Genomic DNA, 12,122 nt, shown 5'->3' with positions numbered 1-12,122 from the left:
TTCCCTTGGTATCTCCTATTTTCTCGAAGAGATCTCTAGGCTTTCCTATTCTATTGTCTTTCTTTATTTTTTTGCATTGTTCACTTAGTAGGCAAACCATTTTAGTATTCTTGCCTCAAGAACCCCATGAAGAGTATGAAAAGGCAAAAATAATAAAATATACTCTTTATAATTACAATAATGAGATTCATAAGAAATATCTTATAAAATATTTGTTAAAGATGTAAATGTGAAAAAAAAAACCAAAGCTTGAAAATCTTCAGAAGAAAATAGAGTTATCTATTTCTGACCTTGGACTAATAAATAATGTACTAAGATAAACGTAAATAAATTTGTTCAGCTCAACCAAATAAAAACTGAGTTTCTTCCAGTGAAAAGATGAAGGTGTACATAAAATAGAAACAGCAAACAGAAAGAGGAAACCGTAACACATAGTGTACTAGTGATTAGTCTTTAGAATGTGTAAATAAATCTTGCAAATGCATGAGAAAACAACAAACATCTTCCCTTTACTCAATAAAAATAAAACACTTGGAACAGGCATTTTACACTTATGACCAGTACATACTATGTAATCAGCAAATTGAAAATTCAGACCATATCTCAACTGGATTCCCCAGAAAGCTACTTATAGGAGAACACAACCCCAAGGAACAGAGTGAGGGATAAGCATGATGAAGTAGGGAGAGAGAGCCAAGATGAGGGTGTGTTAATGACCTGGTTGCAGCTCAGTGTGCCTGATTATCCTATAGGATTGTCTTCTGAGAAGTTGTTTAATTATGACTCACGTCAGTCTAACTTAGAGGAGAAAAATGAAGGGGGTAGAAAACTGTACTCCATTTCTCATATTCCCTAGTCAGGGTTCATCCCATGAGGCATATGTGTGGCTGCAGAGCAGAGTTTCATAGCATCCCACATCTTGGCCTCAGTTCAGAATCCCCAAGCTTAGCAAAGGCATGAGACCAATTGCTGTTATTTTGTGCCTGCTTGAAAATTCTAGAAGGCTTCACTGGTTATGGTGCAACTGGAACAGGAGATGTGAAGTTGAGACTTTGAAGTGGTTCATAAGAAATATCTGATAAAGATGCTAGATACCTTTTTCTACCTGCTGTATTTGTGGAAATTAAGAAGTCTGGGTACATCAATTGTTGGCAAGGATATAAAACAATGATGTTACATAGTGCTGATAGATAGCATATGTTTGTTCGGATAAATGCTAATCAGAAAAAAAAATAATAATTTTCCCTGGTACTAAAAGGGAAAGAAACCTTTCAGAGCAATTTTTTTAAAAAAAGAAAACTTGTAAATTCTTTCTCTGTTTCTTTGAGATGTCCATAAATCCTTTTAAAACCGAAGTAAGCCTCTTTATAGCCTTACAACCCAGGAATCTTTTTCTCTAAGACTTGGGAGCCATATGTTTGAAATGTAATCATTCAAAGAAGAGAGCATCCCTTGCTCGCATTTTCTGTGGGAGACTAGGAGCCTAACCTCAGCATAAGCCTTGCTGAAAAATTAAATTATGTAATAAAGATAGGATAAATTTATTTTTCTTTTGGATAAAGCCAGTTAGAACTACCGAGTAAATTTTAGGATGAAGCATGTCTGAGAAATGCTGCTGTCAAGTCCTTTTACCTGCAGACTCTTGGTTTTTTCTCTTGAGAACATAAGTGTAACAGGTTGTATCTACTTGGCTATAGAGAAGTGCGAGGTTTCTTTCTATTTGTGCAGCATCTAGTGGATTGCCTGTGATGCACACCACATTCTGGTTTCATGTTTATTAAATAATAAAACTGTTTTTTTGTCTTCTATCTTTGTTGGAGAGGTTTGCTAGATTGGCGGGAGTTTTTCTTTTTCTTTTTATGCATGTATTTTTTTTAAATTTAAATTTATTTACTTGGAGGCTAATTACTTTACAGTATTGTATTGGTTTTGCCATACATCAACATGAATCCCCCACGGGTGTACACGTGTTCCCCATCCTGAACCTCCTTCCCACCTCCCTCCCCAGACCATCCCTCTGGGTCACCCCAGTGCACCAGCCCCAAGCATCCTGTACCATGCATCGAACCTGGACTGGGGATTTGTTTCATATATGATATTATACATATTTCAGTGCCATTCTCCCCAGTATCCCACCCTCTCCCTCTCCCACAGAGTCCAAAAGACTGTTCTATACATCTGTGTCTCTTTTGCTGTCTCACATACAGGGTACTTCCTCATCATGTTTTCATTTTGGGTTTAGGTTTTAAGTTCATAAGTATTCATTAAATAATTATGATTTATAGCTTACAAACACACACATATTCTTTTGAATGTGTCAAACAATATTTTAAAATATGGTATATTAAATATTTTTACTCTTCCAAAAATTCCTTAAAAGGGAAAGATATGCTGCTAGAAAATTAAGTTTTGATAACATTAATACATAAAGTTTGTTAATATTAAACATGTACTACTAGGCTATCTTTGACTGGGACATGAGCTTGGTGGGAGGTCATGTCCCAACCTTTGGCCTCTGACAGTTCCCAGGGAGGGAGGAACCTAGTTGTGTACTGTAATTGCCTATACTCCCAGCCACTAGATAAAGGAGTATTTCCGCTCTAAAGAGCTGTGGGGGAGAGGGGTGCAGCTACATCTTTTTTCTGACAACATAGCAGACTCACTTGTGTCTGTGCCTCTCAAGTTCAACTCAGAAGATGCCACAGAAACAAGGATAATGGGACAGAGACACTACATAGGAAGGAACATGTGAATAATTGTATAAAGCTGAAATTAAAAGCACAGGAGAAAAGAAAAGTAATGCAAATAGAAAGAATTAAATAAAATAAAAAAATCCAAATGTGACACTATTTGAAAAAAAAAGTAAATATGTTTTTTGAGCATTTGTAAACTCAGAACCCTAAGATTGGAATTTTTTCTTTAAAGTTTCAAAAATGTCTACCAGTATATACCCAGAAATTTTTAAAAGAAAATGCAAATATGAAGCACTCTAGATGGATATAGGACCTAAATGTTAACTTCTCAAACAAACAGAAGAAACTGAGAGAATATCTTTTTATCTGGGGGAATGCAGAAGATTTTTTAAATAAGATAAAAATAAAGCACTTATGATTATGTTAACATTGATTTAATTATCTAAAAACTAAAGATTTATCTCAAGAATGTCATATATATTGATATGTATCAATATGAAGCTATTTACAATGCTTATCACATTGTAAATAAATAGTGAATCCCTGGATATCAACAGGAAAATAGAGAAAGGATAGATATTTTGTACATGAAAAGATGCTCATCATCACTATCAATCAATAAAAAAGCTAACTTATTATTTTTTAATCTATTTATTGAGATGAGATGGTTGGATGGCATCACCAACTCTATGGACATGAGTTTTAACAAGCTCCGGGAGTTGGTGATGAACAGGGAAGCCTGCTGTGCTGCTGTCCATGGGGTCGCAAAGAGTGGGACTCAACTAAGCTACTGAACTGAATCGGTTTATTTATTTGGTTGTGCCAGGTCTTAGTTGTGGCACACAGGGTCTTTCAGTTGCAACATGTGGGACCTAGTTCCCTGACCAGGCATTGAACCCAGGCCCCCTCACTGGGAGCACGGAGTCTTAGCCACTGGACCACCAGGGAAATTTCCCCAAAATGCAAATTTACAAAGGAGATACTGCTCAACAATGATCAGATGCATAAAATTAGAAACTGATAGTATAAAAAGTTTTCCGAGAATGAGGAGAAATGAATCTAAACTGGTAAAGGAATATAACTTGGTAAAGGCTTTCTGGAGAGTAATTTGACAGAATGTAACAAAATTAAATCTGAATATTTTCTATTGGGAAGAAATTTCCCTTCTGAAATAGGCAAATTGTTTTCCAGTTTGGTATTGTCTAGTCTTCTTTGAACTCTCTCCTGTCAACTTGGCAAAATCACCTTTTTGGCCTCTTTTCCATCACCCATTCTATTTCAAGCTTATTTGTAGATGTTTATAAGGACATGTAGCTAATCAGTGTCACTTACAAAGAGTAATCATCTAGTTCTTTCTCTGAAGGCACATTTCCTTTTTTAAAAAATTTGTTTTTATTCAAGTATAGTTAATTTACAATATTGTATTAGTTTTGAGGTATGCAACATAGTGATTTAATATTTTTATAGATTATTCTCCACTTAGTTATTTTTAAATATTGGCTATACAATATCTTGCTGTACAGTAGATCCTTGTAGCTTATTTATTTTATACATAGTAGTTTGTTCCTCTTTATTCCATATACTTATCTTGCTCCTCCCCCGTTTCATCTCCCCTCTGGTAGCCACTAGTTTGTTCCCTGTATCTGTAAGTCTGTTTCTCTTTTGTTATATTCATTCATTTGTTTCATTTTTTAGATTCCACATAAAAGTAATAACATACAGTATTTGTCTTCCTCTGCCTGACCTATTTAACTGAGCATAATGCCCTCCAGGTTCATCCTTGTTGTTACAAATGGCAAATTTCATTGTATTTTATGGCTAATATTTCATTGTAAATATATAAACCACATCTTCTTTATCCATTCATCTGTTTGACACTTAAATTTCTTTCTTGACCATCATAAGTAATGCTGCCATCAACAGTGCAATGTATGTGTTTTTAGAATAAGTGTTTTCTTTTTCTTGATAAATAGCCAGGAGGGGGATTGCTGGATCCTATGATCTAATTTTAGTTTTTTGAGAATTTCTGTACTGTTTTCCATAGCGGTTGCACCAGTTTAGCAACAATGTAGGAGGTTCCCTTTCCTCCATGTCCTCAGCAACATTTGTTATGTATGTTCTTTTTGATGATAGTCATTCTGACAGGTGTAAAGTGATATATCTCAGTGTAGTTTTGATTTGCATTTCTCTGAATATTGGCAGTGTTGAAAATCTTTTCTTGTGTCTGTTAGCCATCTGTAGATCTTTATTAAAATGTCTATTCAGGTCTCCTGCCCTGCTCATTTTTTAAAATCAGCATTTTTTTTTAATACTGAGTTGTATGAGCTGTTATATATTTTGGATATTAACCCCTTATCAGTTGTATCATTTGCAAATACTTTCTCCCATTCAGTAAGTTGCCTGTTTGCTTTGTTGATGGTTTCTTTTGCTGTGCAGAAGATTTTTTTTTTTAATTTTATTTTATTTTTATTTTTATTATTTTTTTTAAATTTTAAAATCTTTAATTCTTACATGCATTCCCAAACATGAACCCCCTCCCACCTCCCTCCCCATAACATCTTTCTGGGTCATCCCCATGTGTGCAGAAGATTTTAATTAGGTCCCATTTGTTTGTTTTTGCTTTTGTTTCTTTTACCTTCAGACACATTTCTTATGTAAGTTTTTTTTATTTTTGTTTTTAGTTGCTTGTTTTAACAAGATATATGCCCCTCTTAAAAGCAGCTACTTAAGACACCTTGAAAGTGAAAGTGAAGTTGCTCAGTCGTGTCCGACTCTTTGCGACCCCATGGACTGTAGCTTACCAGGCTCCTCCCTCCATGGGATTCTCCAAGCAAGAGTACTGGAGTGGGTTGCCGTTTCCTTCTCCAGGGGATCTTCCCGACCCAGGGATCAAACCCCAGTCTCCTGCATTCCAGGCAGACGCTTTAACCTCTGAGCCACCAGCATTTTATTTTGAACTCTGAGAAACATTTCTTCCCTATACAATTCTATACAAAAATTTGAAACTACAAATAATAAATATTGACAAGTCTGTATTTTGCAGTTTTAAAATTTGCCAATATGTTATTAATACAAGCAATAAAACTGCATATATAGTTTATCTGAATTTATTTTAACTGGGTGAGGTAGGAAAGGAGATGGATTACTTGTTATGAATGAAATATTCACTGAAAGGCCAAAGCCACCCTTCCTTCAAAAAAGAGATATTTTGTCACACTTTCTGGGGGAAGTAGATAAAATCAGAATTTAGAGCAAGTTGTGGGTTAGGGCATCAAGGGGTTACTTGTAACAAGACTGGGATTAGGCATTTTACAATTTGTAGTGAAATTATTAAATAGATCTCATTGATAAATTGAAAATTTCTCAGTCATTTTTTGCCCCTCTCTTCTAGCAACAAGCTGAGTTATTGAATAATTATTGAATATTTTAACAATTGAAATCAGTTCAGTCGCTCAGTTGTGTCTGACTCTTTGCAACCCCATAGAAATGTATGCATGCCAACATAGAATGAAAGTTAAAACTCAAGGCAATTTTACTTATATTTTATTATTTTTAGCACTAAATGTTATACCCTGTTCAAAGCATGCCTTTCTTACTTGATAATATATGGGTCTGTGTTTAGAAATACTGTACTAAACCATTCTCCATTTTTCTCCTATATGGAATCTTAGTACCAGAACTCTTAAAAGTATTCTGAGTGTGAATTTCATACCTGTTTGTTGCTGATTAAATACATGGAAATTGGTCTTTCGCTATCTCAAATGACAAGTTACATGTTGTCAACCAGATAGAAAAGAAAACCTGTCAATTGTTGAGCATTTCCCACATAATGAGATAAACGTTATAGTGAGGCTAAAATATTAGCACACTTTAAAAACAATTATTTACTTGTCATTTGGAGGATTTGGTGTCATGTAGTCAACAGTGATCAATGAATAGAACATATGTCTCTTGACTCCCGGTTCAGGGCTACAAGAAATGGCAGTTAGTTAGCATTATATTCAAAATACATACTAAAAATGATTTTGAAGAAGTACGTAAAGGACATTCAATTCATGTCAGAAAAAAATAAATGAGGAATCTAAAAAGATAAGCAGGAGAATAAATCCGAAACTTATGAAGTGCTTATCACTTCCTACTTAAATATGTATGAAGTGGGCCATAAAGTGCAGCTAACCATCACTGGCAAAAATGTAGATTTTTTTTTTTTTATTTTGATGGCTACAGGATGCAGAGTATGAGGATTTCTTGAGATGTCCCACTTTTCATTCACAAACCTCACATTCCCTGTACTAGTGTTTTGAAGTCTGGTTCCAGAAAAAGATTTAATTTTGGTTACTCAAGCTGCAGAGTAAATTATGCCAATATGTTACTACTCGTCCTGCTATTATCTGTTAAAATAGTGTTGCCTAATTGAAAGAGCACAAGCCATAGAGTTAGAAAGATGTGCATTTTATTTTTTAATTTATTTTTTCTTCCAGTTTTATTGAGATATGATTGACACACAGCACTGTACATTTCTGTGCAGCATAATGACCTGACATATACATCATGAAACGATTACCAAAGTATAGTGAACAGTCATTCTCTCAAAGTTAAAGAAATAGAAAAAAATATCTTTTCCTTAGAATGAGAACTCTTAGGGTTTACTCTCTTAACAACTTTCAGAAATACAAGAGTAAGGATGTATGTTTCAGTTTCAATTGTGACAATAAATTAGCTGTGAAACCTCAAGAAAATGTGTTTTTTTTTTCCTTTGAACTTGTTTACTTTCTGGAAAGAAAAAGTAATAAGATCTTTTTTAGAGCAGTATTATAATTAAATGTAAAGTTGAACATCGAATTTTTGTATAAAAATTCAGTAAGTGGTAATCATTGATATCATTTTATTAATATAGTTAGCTTTATTCTTATTATATATCTCTGATTTTAGTTATTACAACCCTGGACAAGTTACATGTTCTCTATTGCCACTATCTACAAATGTGTAAAATGAGGATAGGTATCGTATGTATTCTTTGGATAAAGTAATGATTTAATACATGTAACTCACATAGCAGAATACCTTGCACACTAAAAGTGCCATGTAAATGTTAATCATTATGATTTGTGTTAGAGGAATTTGTTGTTCTTGTTCAGTTGCTTGTTCAGTACAGTTCAGTTGCTCAGTCATGTCCGACTCTTTGTAACCCCATGGACTGCAGCATGCCAGACCACCCTGTCCATCATCAACTCCTGGAGTTTACTCAAACTCATGTACATTGAGTCGGTGATGCCATACAATCATCTCATCCTGTGTCATCCCATTCTCCTCCTGCCCTCAATCTTTCCCAACATCAGGGGCTTTTCCAATGAGTCAGCTCTTCACATCAGGTGGCCAAAGCATTGGAGTTTCAGCTTCAATATCAGTCCTTCCAATGAACACCCAGGACTGGTCTACTTTAGGATGGACTGGTTGAATCTCCTTGCAGTCCAAGGGACTCTCAAGAGTCTTCTCCAACACCACAGTTCAAAAGCATCAGTTCTTTGGTGCTCAGCTTTCTTCACAGTCCAACTCTCACGTCCATGGATGAGTACTGGAAAAACCATAGCTTTGACTAGATGGACCTTTGTTGGCGAAGTAATGTCTCTGCTTTTTAATACACTGTCTAAGTTGGTCATAACTTTTCTTCCAAGGAGCGAGCATCTTTTAATTTCATGGGTGCAATCACCATCTGCAGTGATTTTGGAGCCCCCCAAAATAAGTTATATCACTGTTTCCATTGTTTCCCCATCTATTTGCCATGCAGTGATGGGACCAGATGCCATGATCTTAGTTTTCTGAATGTTGAGTTTTAAGCCGACTGTCCCACTCTCCTCTTTCACTTTCATCAAGAGGCTCTTTAGTTGTTCTTCACCTTCTGCCATAAGGATGGTGGTACCTGCATATCTGAGTTTATTGACATTTCTCACACAGTCTTGATTCCAGCTTGTGCTTCATCCAGCCCAGTATTTCTCATGATGTACTCTAAATACGAGTTAAATAAGCAGGGTGCCATTATACAGCCTTGAAGTACCCCTTTCCTGCTTTGGAACCAGTCTGTTGTTCCATGTCCAGTTCTAACTGTTGCTTCCTGACCTACATACAAATTTCTCAGGAGGCAGGTCAGGTGGTCTGGTATTCCCATCTCTTTAAGAAATTTTCAGTGTGTTGTGATCCACACAGTCAAAGACTTTAGCTAGTCAATGGAGCAGAAGTAGATGTTTTTCTGAAATTCCCTTGCTTTTTCTATGATACAACAAATGTTGGCAATTTGATCTCTTGTTTCTCTGCCTTTTCGAAACCCAACTTGTCCATCTGGAAATTCTCGGTTCACATACTTCTGAAGCCTAGCTTGAAGGATTTGAGCATAATCTTGCTAGCATGTGAAATGAGTGCAATTGTACTGTAGTTTAAACATTCTTTGGCATATCTTTTCTTTGGGATTAGAATGAAAACTGACTTTTTCCAGTCCTGTGGCCATTGCTGAGTTTTCCTGATTTGCTAGCATATTGAATGCAGCACTTTAACAGCATCATCTTTTAGGATATTAAATAGCTCAACTGGAATTCTGTCACCTCCAGTAACCTTGTTTGTAATAATGTTTCCTAAGGCCCACTTGACTTCACACTCCAGGATGTCTGGCTCTAGTTGAATGACCACACCACGGTGGTTATCCAGGTCATTAAGACCTTTCTCTTTTTTTGAAGATTACAACATATGTTTAATTGAGTGACAAGAATAATTATACTTAGAAGAAAGTTTTATAGCTTTAAAGGCCTATATTAGAAAGGCACAGAAGGTTTTATTGATGTTTCCTCCAAACATTTATAACACCAGTCTTAAAATCTTTTAGACAATAGAAAAAGAACACTTTCCAGCTCATTTTATTAGAACAGCTTCACAGGGATATCATAGCATGACAAGGATATTACAAGAAAGAAAAATTACAGGCCAAGCTCCCATATGAATAGAAGCAGAAATTCTAAAGAAAAAGTTAGTAAATTGATCCAGTAATTTATAAGAAGGACAATCTATGACAAACATTCAGGTTTATTCCAGGAATGTATGAGTGTTTTACCACTCAAAAGTCAATCACTGGTAGTCACACTTTTTTAAAATTCCAATTTCCTTATTTTTTTTCTTTTTTCAGTTGTATTGAGATATAATTGACATATAACATTGTATGTTTCAAGTATACAACATAATGATTATATATATATATGTAAATTATGAGATGACTATCACAATAAATTTAGCAAACATCCATGACCTCACACAGTTATAAAGTTTCATCCTTGTCTTGAGAACTTTAAGATCCACTCCCTTAAAAGCTTTCAAATATACAATACAGTATTATTACCTATATTTACCATGCTGTGCATTACATCTCAAGATTATAACTGGAAATTTGTATCGTTTGACCTTCTTCACCCAATTCTCCCACCGTCTTCCCTACTCCATCTCCTCCTAACCCCTGGCAGTCAGCAGTAATTTCTGTTTCTATGAGGGATTTTTGTTTTTGTTTTAGACTCTACATAAAAGTGAAATCGTAGAATACTTGTCTTTCTCTGATTTATTTAACTTAGCAGAGTGCCCTCAAGTTTCATCTGTATTTTTGCATATGGCAAGATTTCCTTATTTTTTTAATAGATGAATTGTATTCCATTGTATATACTCAGACTTCTTCTTTCTTTTTCTTAACCATTGTTAGAACCTTCTTTATTATGACTACTTTTTTCTCCCAGTTTTAGTGAGATATAACTGACATACAGCACTGTATAATTTTAAAGTATATAACATAGTGGTTTGACTTAAATGTATTTTGAAATGCTTACACAAAACTTAGTTAACTTTAGTTATCATCTCATATAAATACAAAATTTTTCCTTTCAATGAGAACTGTTAAGATTTACTCTCTCTTAACAATTTTCATGTATAACCTGCTACAGTGTGATATTCTCATTTATAGGTGCTGAGAGACTGAATATGTGGACAATAGACCTTGTGTAAAAATGGAACTCTGACCCACAGTCTGCAAGAACTTGTCAACGAAATCAACTGTCTTATCAATAATAAACAGCCCGGGAAGACAGCCTTCTGTTAGTCAGACTTGTAGGAAGACAGAATGTTAGCTTTGATAACAACCTAGGAAGCCAAACAATCACTTCTGTAAAAATAGGTCCCAAATTTCCAATACCTGACAGCTTCCCTAATTTTTGCCCCACTTCCAATTTAGGATCAATCAGAGAAAGCCAGATATTTACCCTACCAATCACCCTGCTCTTTTTATTCCCCCAAGTCTTATCTGGTTTTTAATTAAATTTATTTTTAATAAAAAATAATTGCTTTATAGTATTCTGTTGGTTTCTGCCAAACAACATGAATAAGCCATAGTTTTACCTACATCCCCTTCCTCTCGAATATCCCTCCCACCCTCTTCCCCATCCCAACCCTCTAGGTTGTTACAGAGCTCCAGTTTGAGTTCCCTGAGTCATATAGCAAATTCCCATTGGCTATCTGTTTTACATATGGTAATATATGTTTCCATGTTACTCTCTCCATACATCCCACCTTCTCCTTCCTTCCCCCTCCTCCAGTGTCCATAAGTCTTTTCTCTATGTCTGTGTCTCCATTGCTGCCCTGAAAATAGGTTCATCAGTATTGTCTTTCTAGATTTCATATGTATACATTAATATTCAATATTTTCTCTTTCTGACTTGCTTCACTCTGTGTTATAGGCTCTAGATTGACCCACCTCATTAGGACTGACTCAAATGTGTTCCTTTTTATGGCTGAATAATATACCATTGTATATATGTACCACAGCTTCTTTATCCATTCATCTGTTGATGGACGTCTATGTTGCTTCCATGTCCTAGCTATTGTAAATAGTGCTGCAGTGAACATTGGGGTACATGTATCTTGGTTTCCTCAGGGTATATGCCTAGCAGTGGGATTGCTGTGTCATATGGTGATTTTAATCCTAGTTTTTTAAGGAATCTTCATACTGTCTTCCATAGCAGGTGTGTCAATTTACATACCTACCAACAGTACAAGACGGTCCCCTTTTCTCCACACCCTCTCCAGCATTTATTGTTAGTAGATTTTTTGATGATGGCCATTCTGACTGGTGTGAGGTGATAATTCATTCTGATTTAATTTGCATTTCTCTAATAATGAGGGATGTTGAACATCTTTTCATGTGTTTATTAGCCATCTGTATGTTGGCTTTGGAAAAATGTCTGTTTAAGTCTTTTTCCCACTTTTTGATTAGGTCGTTTGTTTTTCTGGTATTGATTTGTAGGAGCTGCTTATTTATTTTTGAAATTAATCCTTTGTCATTTGTTTCATTTGCTGTTCTTTTCTCCCATCTGAGGGTGTCTTTCCACCTTGTTTCCTTTGTTTGCA

This window comes from Ovis aries, chromosome X, assembly GCF_016772045.2.
Source record: "Ovis aries strain OAR_USU_Benz2616 breed Rambouillet chromosome X, ARS-UI_Ramb_v3.0, whole genome shotgun sequence".
NCBI classification, from domain to species: Eukaryota; Metazoa; Chordata; class Mammalia; order Artiodactyla; family Bovidae; genus Ovis; species Ovis aries.
The sequence above is the reverse complement of the archived record's forward strand: the minus strand, read 5'-3'. Positions refer to the sequence as shown.